Genomic DNA, 11,203 nt, shown 5'->3' with positions numbered 1-11,203 from the left:
AGCTAGACGCTTGGCTTGCACTAGGCTCGTTCCTGTCCATTCTTTGATGTTGTCAAACCATTGTTTCTTCTGTCTTCCTCTCCTTCTTCTCCATTCAACTTTTCCTTCTATTATCTGGAGTGTTAATGCACTGCCACTTCCTCTAAGGATGTAACCAAGGTAGGTTAGCTTTCTTGTCACCAACTCTCCAAGCTCACACCAAGTTCCTCAAGGATGCTTCTGTTTGTTCTTCTCTCCTTCCAACTGATGTTTAGCATTCTTCTCCAGAACCACATTTCAGCAGCAAGCACCCGGTTCTCATCTGCTTTGGTCATAGCCCAGCCCTCCAGGCCATAAAGGAGTACACTCCATACCAGTATCTTGATCAGTTTCAGTTTCAGTTCTGTTGGAAGGTTTCGATCATTCCACAAATCCTGAAGTTCGATCATTCTTCCTTTGGCCATTCCAATCCTGGCTTTGATGTCAGCCGTGCAATTTGCATTTGATGTTTTTACCGAGCCCAGATACTTGAAGTGGTCGACCTGTTCTACTTCTTCTCCATCTATTGTGATGTTGTGCTCTTTTTCTACTGCCTCTGCGACAAGAAGTTTTGTTTTCTTCACGTTGAGTTTGAGATTCATGTCTTTGCCAGTTTCATTTATTGCTGTTTCCAATTTTTCTATGTCCTCTACTGGTGTTTCAAGGAGTGCCTCCTACTTTGATGCCATAAGTATCTACATCAGCATCCCTCATCACTTTCTCTGTGTATGTCACGAAAAGATATGGTGACGCAATGCAACCCTGTCTCACACCTTTGGTCATGCTATATTTTTACCATTCCACCTGATCTTTCCTCTCTGGTTTACATACAAGGATTGTAGCAGAGACACAAGATGTACTGGGAAGCCCATTTCTTCCATTGCAGCAAACAGTTTAACATGGCTGACTGAGTCAAATGCCTTCGAATAATCAATGAACATGACAAAGACTTCTTCACCTATTCCAAGTATCTTCTCCATCAGTATCTGAAGGCATACCAACATCTGTTCATGATATCTTCCGATTCACTGAGGACTTTTCCTTCTATATCCTTGATGCATGCTTGCTGTGTTGGAGTAGACTTGGCTTTTACTGATCTGATCTGTTCAAACATGGCCTTGGATTTTCCGGTTGCATCAAAGTCTTTAATCTGCTTACATTGTTCTTCAAGCCATGTTGTCTTATCTCTTCTGATTCTCCTCTGGATCTCAGCACGCAGTTCTTTATATCACTGCTTCTGGGTTGGCGTGTTACTTTGTTTGCGCAACTTGCTCTTTTCCTCAGCTAGATCAAGTACTTCTTGGCTAATCCATGGCTTCTTGGGAACTCTTTTGGCTCTACCAATTGTTTGCTCAGCTGTCTGTGTCAAGATGGTTTTGTATGTTACCCACAAGAATTCAGGTTTAGTTTCACTTGATGTATTTTGGTTCATCGCTTCATTTCTGAATTGTTGTTCGGATTCATGCTTGAACTTGGCCTTGATGGTGGGGTCATTCAGCCTCTTAACATTCAGTTTGCCTGATCTTCTCTTTGGTTTGTTGCATGTTGGCTTCACTCGCATCTTTGCTGCTAGTAGTATGTGATCTGTATCACAGTCAGCCCCAGGGTATGTCTTTGCATCCCAGACACTCGATTTCCACCTTCTTTTCATCATGATGTAGTCAATCTGATTTCTGTAACGGTCGCCAGGTGATTTCCATGTGTACAGGTTTCTTTTGTGATGTTTGAAGCAAGTATTCATGATGGCTAGGTTGTTGGCGCAGCAGAATTCAGCAAGCCTGTCCCCTCGTTCATTTCTGTCTCCTAGGCCAAACTTTCCAATTCCACATTTCTTGTCCTCGCCTTCTCCAACCTTGGCGTTCATGTCACCCATAACCACACATACATCTCCTTTCTTAATCTTGTCCAAAACCGATTGCATCTGTACATAGAACTCTTCAATGCTTGCATCATCGTGACTGGATGTTGGGGCATAAGCCTGCAGGGTGGTTATTGGTTTGGGCTTAGCAAGAAGTCTTACAGTGATGAGTCGATCGGAGATTGGATTGTAGCTCGCAAATGCCTTGCATGCCGCTCCTTTCAAGATTATAGCAACTCCATTTTCTTTCTTCCCACTAGGTTTTCCTGAGCATGCTGAGAACAAGATTTTGGTGTTTTTGTCTGGTTGAAAAGATCCTTCACCTTTCCATTTAGTCTCACTGACGCCAAGAACATCTAGATGTAGTCTATCTGCCTCTTCAAGTAGCAGCTCCAGTTTTCCATCCTGATTCATAGTTCTTACATTTCATGTTCCTATTTGGAAGACCTTTCCTTTCTTCCCCATCAGGTTGACATGAGACCGATTGGTAATGCTGCCGTCAAGCGCTATCCTTTCCGTAGAATTTGGGGTAACGCCGTCATCATTCGCACTCCTCTCAGGCTCAGCAACCTCTTCCTCAGTAGCATCTCGGATAGGTGCCCTAAGGGTCCCAACACCCATCTGTTTAACACGTATTCTTTCTGATCTGCGACTCATAATGGTATTCTCGGGAAGATATTAAGACAGTGGGCTCCCGTTACCTTCGGCCTCAGTGCTGTCCCGCTGACTGGGATTCCTGCGGATCTTGCCTTTGCTGGTGCTTTAAAAGCATCTCCTTCAGGTAATGTTGCCATGGCACTGTCATGTACAACTTGTGCTGGATGGTCGTTGGCTCTTTCAAGAGAGCTCATCCGTCCTTGTAGATAGAAGCTTGCATTCATTTTCATCAGGGTGTCCAGCCACCCTCCTTTTGCTGGATGGCCGTTGGCTCTTTCAAGAGAGCTCCTCCGCTCTTGTAGATGGATCTTGTATTTATTTCCATAGGGGTGTCCAGCCACCCTCCTCACTGGATCCCATCTGGAAAACCAGTGGGGTTGACGGTTTAGTCGCCGTTGGCCCGACTTATTCCTAATTTACTCAAAGGATATAAAGATATAGAGTTCAGCATTTAGTCCAGTTGCCACCCATACTAAATCATATGGGGATGCACCTGAGCCGCCACTGAGCGAGATCTGTGTGTATGTACCCACACAGTGGCATCGGTGAAGTCTTGATTTTTCCCAGGTCTCAGGTACCTCTACCCTACAAGATGATGAAGACAACTAATATTCCTAGGCAACTGGATGCTGAGAAGGAGGAAGAACAAGTGAAAGGGGAAATAACCGAGCTAGGGAGGCAAAGGAAGCTCATGTCCTTATTCTGGTATAGGAGTAACATATGAACCAGCCCATAGCCAAATAGGCCTGTAAAATGCCTTCCCCTATAGGGGTAGAAACAAAAACAAACAAACAAATATTTAAAAAACAAAAACAAAGCCAAATAGTACAACTACGGAACAAGACAAGGACGGGGCTCAAAGAAATTTATAAACCATAGGTTAAATTTGTTTTAAGTGCTCAAAAGAGAAGGAAAAAAATATCAAACGTAAGTTTTTGCTTAAATTGATTACGGAAATGTTTAACTGATTTGTATTGCTTAAATTCATTTTGTAGTGAATTCGGCATGCACAAACCTTGCCGACGGACTTAATGATCATCGCTTAACACAAAACGCATTTGGCGGATGATAGCAATACATAAAATGAACATAAAACGAACATTGACGAACAACTACGTATTACTAAAATACCATCCGTTTCTTGTACGTAGGGCTGATCCGGCAATGTGTGAAAGGAGCATAATATAAATATACCACACACATAACACAAGCGGAGCTTAATGTGCAATAATTGCACTAAGATTAAAGACCCATTCAGTGATCCCAGCACAAGTGTAAAAAAATTAAACTTGTTTATAAATTGCTTAAAAATGAAGGATAAGTCACTCAAATCGTAATTTGGTATTTTTGAAATGACAAATTTGGCAAAAAACGAAGAAAACAGCAGTACTAACTAAGATGACGCTCCATTCAAATACATGTAGCTAATTTAGATACTGTCAGTATCTAAACTACAGATTTGTGTAAAATGTCTTATTTTGTCTTAAATACACAGCTTTCGGCTGAACCACTTGCAGCCTATGTTAGCACATCTATGACAAATCTGAATTTTGATGATTTTTACGATCGTCCGGATGAGCAAATGACTGAATGGGCCTTTAAGAAAAACACCAAAAGATGGAAAACCAATTATGGTTGGGGCAATTGCCACATACCACGACAAATCGGCATGCCATTATCGCTGTAAAACAGCACGCGCGTGCTGCTTCTAGATACTATTTGAGCCAAGGCTATGTATTTAGCGATCGCCTTTTGAAAAGCCAATCATTATCAGCAACTTTGGGTTTTCAAAAAAAACATAAGCAACAACAACCAAAGATCCAAAAAAGTGTGTGAAAGTGTTTGTATTGGTAAGGCTTTCCTGATATGATGTAGTAGACCATTCCATGCTTTGTCAATTGCAAGACCTGGTGATCATTTGAAGATCTGAGCGGGTGACCAGTTACATAATAGGAGAATATTTCAGCAATATAATTAAGCAGTATTACAAAATACTACTTTGTAAAGCGACTTGAACAAATCGTTCAAGAAAATTGAGACACGATGATCCAAACAAAACAAGGGAGATACAAAGTTTAAAGTTTGCTTCATTGCATGTCGTATTGATTTGCAGACAACGCATTCTCTCTCGAACAACAGAACTAGCGCCGTGCTTTCCATTGATTAGCACATAAAAGTGAACTTGAACCAAAATATGTGACCATTTTGCAATAACGGGAACAGAATTATGTTCCTAAACTACCGTATTTCATAGATTCATTACTCATGATATGATACATGAATCAGCCCTGTATCAAAATACTTGATGACGATCATGACGATAACTCAATAAAAACCAATTTCCTGACACTTTAACATGGACCTCAGCCACCTCTACCCCCACCCCTGTCTCGTCAAACTTAATATGTTCGAACTGTTACTGACATTGAAGAGCTCTTCTGACACTGTGTTGGTTACATATGTAGCAGCATTTGTTACTTTAAGCTTTAAAATGAGACCTTAACAATTAATTCAGATTAGGGGTGGTTGTAATGCTACAATAATTTATCCTGGGCATTGTGCGGAAAACATGTTCCACCGCCACCCTTCTTGCATGCCCACCTTATGACATTCGACCAAAACATCTCAGTGTATATGCAGGCGCATCACATACTGACGCATTTGGGATACGGCAGCTTGGGTAACATAGACTTCTCCGTAGTCCACTTGCCCACTGTACATACTCTAGCTATCTAATTTGTATTAATTTGTGCACAATTGATAGAATTTCACATCTTGATTTTTTCAGTCACCGTACGCCCTCTGTTTGTTAGCTTCCCAGATTTTTTACTCGGGCTTTCGCGATCAATACACTGGTGGGTTCTTAAATCAGAATTGTTTAGTATTGAAGTGAGCCATAATAGTTATGCCATTAAGATTATGTTGCATTCAATAATGTAGGCCTACGTATACGTAACTTTTACAGTCACTAATTATATAAACTTTTTATAACTCTTTACTAGTAGTTTGATGTAATAAACATCAGTATAATTTCGAGTTAAACTGAATGCGTTCATTATGATTAATAACATATTTTTATTTATCAAAAAGCTTCAAAAATCGATTATGGTATAGTCAATGTGAAGCAGGAATTAAGAAGTTAACAAACATACAACGTTTGTGGTTAATCAATATGTTTCCATAGATAACCTTACAAGTTTTGTAATTTCTTTAATTTGTAGTGTGTCAAAAGATAAACGTATGTGCCTTTCTTGAACAAATGGGTAAACATGAACATTTCCATTAATTTTCTACTTTTGACTTTTATGAAAACAAGTTTGTGTTATTAACCCAATCCAATCACGTTGTAATTTGAATGAAAAGTTAGGTTTTTTTTGTTGGTTTTTTGAAACCATTAGTATAGAAAAAGGACAATTTTAACTATCGTAGCTCTTATTATATTTTTAAATGGTTGTTTTTAATCAGGTCAGTTGGGTTCTTAACAAAATTTGGATTTTCCAATTAAATTCCACACTAACCCTATTGAACATTTTGGAAATATCTCCCACAGAGGTGTATGAATTTCAAATTGAATGAACACAGCAGGCAGCTCCATTTGAATTTCATACCCCTTCTGAGAAAGATTCAATCTGAATACGAGATTTAACCTAAATTTTCTATGGAAGATAGTTCCAAAGTTCCACGGGGAGTGTGGATTAGCTCATTGAAGGCTTGATAGATAAACACCTGAAACCTTACAAACAGTGTAACCATTTTAATTATGAAAAAATAATTACTTAAATGAAAAATGATTGGTCTTAATTAGCGCATTTAGCGAGATCAAAAATTATAATCTTTGAGCACCTTTTGTTGCGAACGTTCATTTTAATTAGCTATTGACGGCAAGCAATCACTTAATTGACAAAAAAACTGATTTCTTTTTGAAAATCGTGTCTAAATCTGTATAAACTCTGTACGTGTTTGTTATTTAAAACACACTGGCTGGAATTTACTTTGCTTTAGCCATTCATGAGGAAAACCTGTTAATTCTACAGTTTCAGTATCATTTGAGCAAAAATGCTGACGAATTTGGTTTTAACTTTTCTTGTTTCTGTGATTGTAGTCAGATTAATTAACTGCAGAATTCCTGGCGCAGCTCGAGTGTCGTATGAACAACAAGGACATTTCATGTTGGGTGGAATACTACCTCTGTCGAGTCACGACGGCGAATCGCCCTGTGGATCAGCCCCAACATTGACGACACTTCAACTACTGCAAGCTATGGTTTATGCTGTTAATGTCATCAATGACGATACAGACATATTGGCAAATGTGACTTTGGGTTTCGATATTCGCGACGATTGCCTTGGCGAGGATACGGCATTTTGGGCAGCCTTTTCCTTAGCTTACGATGATCTGGGTGCCAATTTGGAAAGCGAAAAACTTGCATATTTAGGTAACTTTGTTGGATTTGTAGGACCATATACGAGCCCACAATCCGTTGCAGTAAGCGCCATATGCGACCTTCTTGAATTGCCAAGTATTTCATTTGGAGCGAGCAGTGACGAACTGAGTGATAAATCCCGTTTTGAGTTCTTCTCTCGTGCAGTTCCTCCTGACAGTCACCAGGGTGAAGCTCTTGCGGATCTCCTAAAATATTTCAATTGGGAATACGTATCCATTGTATACTTAGCCAACACCTACGGTATTCAAGCATCTCACGCTTTTCAATCTTACGCCAGAGAAAGAGAAATCTGCATCGCTACATCATTATCCGTAAAAAGCATCCAAACATCAACAGAGTTAACAGAGCTTGCAAATGAGCTATACAACTCCAAAAATGCCAAGGTGGTAGTAATGATTGTTGAATCAGTTACAGCGAATAATATCATAAAAACGTTGAGAGCTTTGTATCCAGATTTTGCCTCCAAAATTACCTGGGTAGGTAGCGATTACTGGGGATACACAATGTCTCCACAAACCGATGAAATCTTACCAATCGGTGGTTTATTTGTACATTTCTTCACCCCGACTCCACCAAACTTTAAGAACTATTTTACTCATTTATCACGTAAAACAAGAGGTAACCCGTGGCTTGAGATGTATTTTCAACAAAATAACGATTTGGAAATCATTGGAGATTATGAATCTGCGGGATTAGGTGGTTTAGCAGCAGCTGTTATTGATTCGGTTTTTGCATTTTCACATGCTCTTGACACTTTACTCAGAGAATATTGCTCAGATATGAATACCGAGTGTTTATCTCAAGTCAACTTTACTGGTCGTGATCTTCTTGGGTTTATACGAAACACAAGCTTTGAAGGCACAAGAGGACAATTTAAATTGGATTCAAAAGGCGATCTCAGTGGAAAGTATGTTTTGAAAAACTTGCAGATTTTGGAGACAGGGGAGGTTGCTCTTGTCGATATTGCTATTTGGGATGCGCTAAACACATCAGAGAAGTTAACCATTTATCCAGAAAAGATCAGGTGGTTCAATGGTTCTGGTATTGCAGCACCGCGTTCAAGTTGTCGTGAGGGTTGTCATAAGGGATATATTGTGGTGCCTTTAGAAGAAAAGTGTTGTTGGGGTTGCCAAAAATGTCAAAACTATGAAATAGTTCTCAATGGCACTGAATGTAAAGCATGTGAGTATACAGAATGGCCAAATGATGACTTCACTAACTGCGAAAAAATGTCACCAACTTTGTTAGATATGCGACATCCCGTACTTGTAACGATTATTCTGTTGACTTGCTTGGGTGTCGCACTTTGTAGTTTGACCACATTTGGACTGATCAAGCATCGCAATCATCCACAAGTGAAAGCAAGTAGCCGAGAGTTAAGTGCTGTAAACATCTTTGGTTTATTGTTAGGATATTTGGCGGTCTTCTTACTTTTCACAAAACCAACTTCTCTAACTTGCATACTGGTACACGCTGTGATATCACTTTGTCTTACACTTATATATGCTCCGACTTTGCTCAAAGTCAATCGCATATATCGCATCTTTGATGCGGCGAAGAAGTCAACGAGACGTCCAAAAGGAACTGGTCCAAAGGAACAGCTCATTATGGCAGCTATTCTCATAGCAATTCAGGTAATCTTTTGAAGTAGTATAACTATTTCTCGTTTGTTGTTGTCATTATTTTTGTAGTTATTGATAATGTTGTTGCTACACTTGTTATTCGCTATCGTTGCGTGATATAGGACGATTCGTCATTGTTAAAATGCTTGCCAGAATTCCTTTCTTTCCTTCGTTAATTGCTAAGATTTGAGTTCAATGTGATTTATCAAAATAAAGGAACCTATTCGGTGTTTTAAATTTTGTCACTGTATATTGTTTTCTATGTTTTGCTTAAAGCCATAATGTGTGATTTGCTTCAGAGCTTCATTTCTACTTTTGCATGATTATAATGCCCAGTGGTATACTAAAATACCACGTAAAAGACTAAGCCCGAAGCGCTTTAATAACAGTAAAATTGATTTTTTTAAATATTAAAACCGGGTAGACCTGATTTTATTCAGAGTTTGTCGATCGAGTGCTTGCTAACATGTCCCGTAGATGTCAGCTTATGTGTACACACGTCGAGCGCGATTGCAGTATTACATGTAATACGATCGGCGAGCGTAGTATACGCACTGTAGACGCTGGAATGAAATCGCAATTTTCTTCGTTATACCTCATTTGTTTGGCTCAAAATTAAAATGGGATAATGTGATCAGTACAACCAAACATTTAAATAGGAATCTATTCTTTGTGCAAATCACACATTATTGCTTTAATGCGTTCAAACAATCTTATGTTATGAATAATAAACACTAAACACAATTTAATGTATCCCGATTACCGACGCTATGGAAATCAAGTTTCGTGGCATTAAGTAAACGGTTCCAAAAAAGTAACCCCCCCTCCAGACATTTTGGTATAGTCCAAACACGGCTTCATCAATTCGCTTGTTTTAAAGTTTGGAACATAGACTGATTATATAGTTATGCATCAAGTGAGCGGGTTTATGTTGCTACTTTTTATCATCTTCATTGCCAATGTGAAATTTTCGGCCGACAAAAAGTTGCATTTTTCTACATAGCCTTTTTATGCTTCAATTTGTGTATGACAATTTTTTTCCCTTTAAGTGAGTAATTTAATCAAAAAGAAGTATCTTTAATTTAATTTAAGCTTTTCCTGATTTAAGTGTCACACACTCAAAAACAGTTTTTATGGTTTAGTGAATAAATTAAAATGAATGCTGCAGCTTATTAATGTCTTTCAATAATAAATAGGCCTTCCTTCATGTGAGATGCTTCCAAGCATCGCTCTTCTCTGCTGTTGGTCAAACTGGTTCTCCTTCATGCTGCAGGATTTGCTGCAAAGTCCTTTAACCCTAACGCCCCAGTTGCTTTTTGGTGAGGGGGAAGGAAAGAAGGAGGAAAGAAAGAAAGAAGAAGAAGAGAAAACCTTTTTCTCGGGTGCTGTTTTGAACCCCCGACCCTTCGGGTGCTATGCCCGTGTACGAGCCTAACTTGCCATGGGGGTGTAGCTTGCCCGGCCAAGCTTTCCGTCGCCATATGATTGTTCGCATGATGATGCAATAGCATCACGTGGGATACCTGCTTGTGCCTATGCTTTCTGAATTGAAGTTGTTTGATGTTTGGTACGGTTAGGGTTAAGGTGGTGCTGTCCCTCACTTGCCTCTTGTAACAAGTTGAGTCTTGATAACGCCCACCAATATAAATGATTTTTGAACCTTTCAAGGAATTGCTAATGAAATAAGTGTATTGGGATCCAGCATAAATGATTTAACCAAAACAAAGTTAAAATTAATCGATTAAAATTAATCAATGAACACAAGATTTATCATTGAAGTTACAGTTGTTCCTTCCTAATAAATCTACTTAGAATGCAGAACTTGCTAAATTTACTCATGTTAATGCATACAAAAAGCCAATTTAGAAAAATGCAACTTTTGTTCATGTATAAAATTTCATAAATGGCTATATGATTTCTCACTGAACCATAAAACATGTTTGAAATGTGTTAACATTAATTCATGAACATCTTAACTTAAGTTATTTTGATAAAAAATACAAAAAAAATGTAGAAACATTCCTTTTTGATTAATTTACTCTAAGTGAAAGAGGTCTGAAACCAAAAGTGATGCATAAAAAGTAGAAAAGTGCAAATATTTTTTGGACGAAAATTTTATAAATGGCTGTATTTCTCAGTGAAGATGATAAAAGATAACAACAAACCCCATTCACCTGTTGCATAACTAATCAGTCTATGTTCCAAACTTTAAAACAAGAAAATTCATCAAGCCGTTTTTGGATTATACCAAAATGTCTTGGGGCTTACTTTTTTGGAAGCGTTTATTTGCAAAATATAAAAAACATGGGGTCATTGGGTGAGAGATGTATCGTTTGGATCTAAAGTAGGGGGCATATAGTGAGAATATGACCTTTTTCGGCTTTGGGTGAGAGCCAAACGAAGCCTCAAACATTTTTAGTTCTAAATGGTTCAAAGGGCTTTGTTATTTCAAAATAAGTAACAAAATCAGTGATATTGTTATAAACCGTGGGTAGAGGTTCACATTATAATATTTATCATGAAGACTGAATAACAAGCAATAATGCAAAGACGACTTCCAAGTTGTGTTAGCATGCGCGTATTTTTTTTGGGGGGCTTTGGGGG

The sequence above is a fragment of the Amphiura filiformis genome, chromosome 1 (assembly GCF_039555335.1).
Source record: "Amphiura filiformis chromosome 1, Afil_fr2py, whole genome shotgun sequence".
Taxonomy (NCBI): domain Eukaryota; kingdom Metazoa; phylum Echinodermata; class Ophiuroidea; order Amphilepidida; family Amphiuridae; genus Amphiura; species Amphiura filiformis.
The sequence above is the reverse complement of the archived record's forward strand: the minus strand, read 5'-3'. Positions refer to the sequence as shown.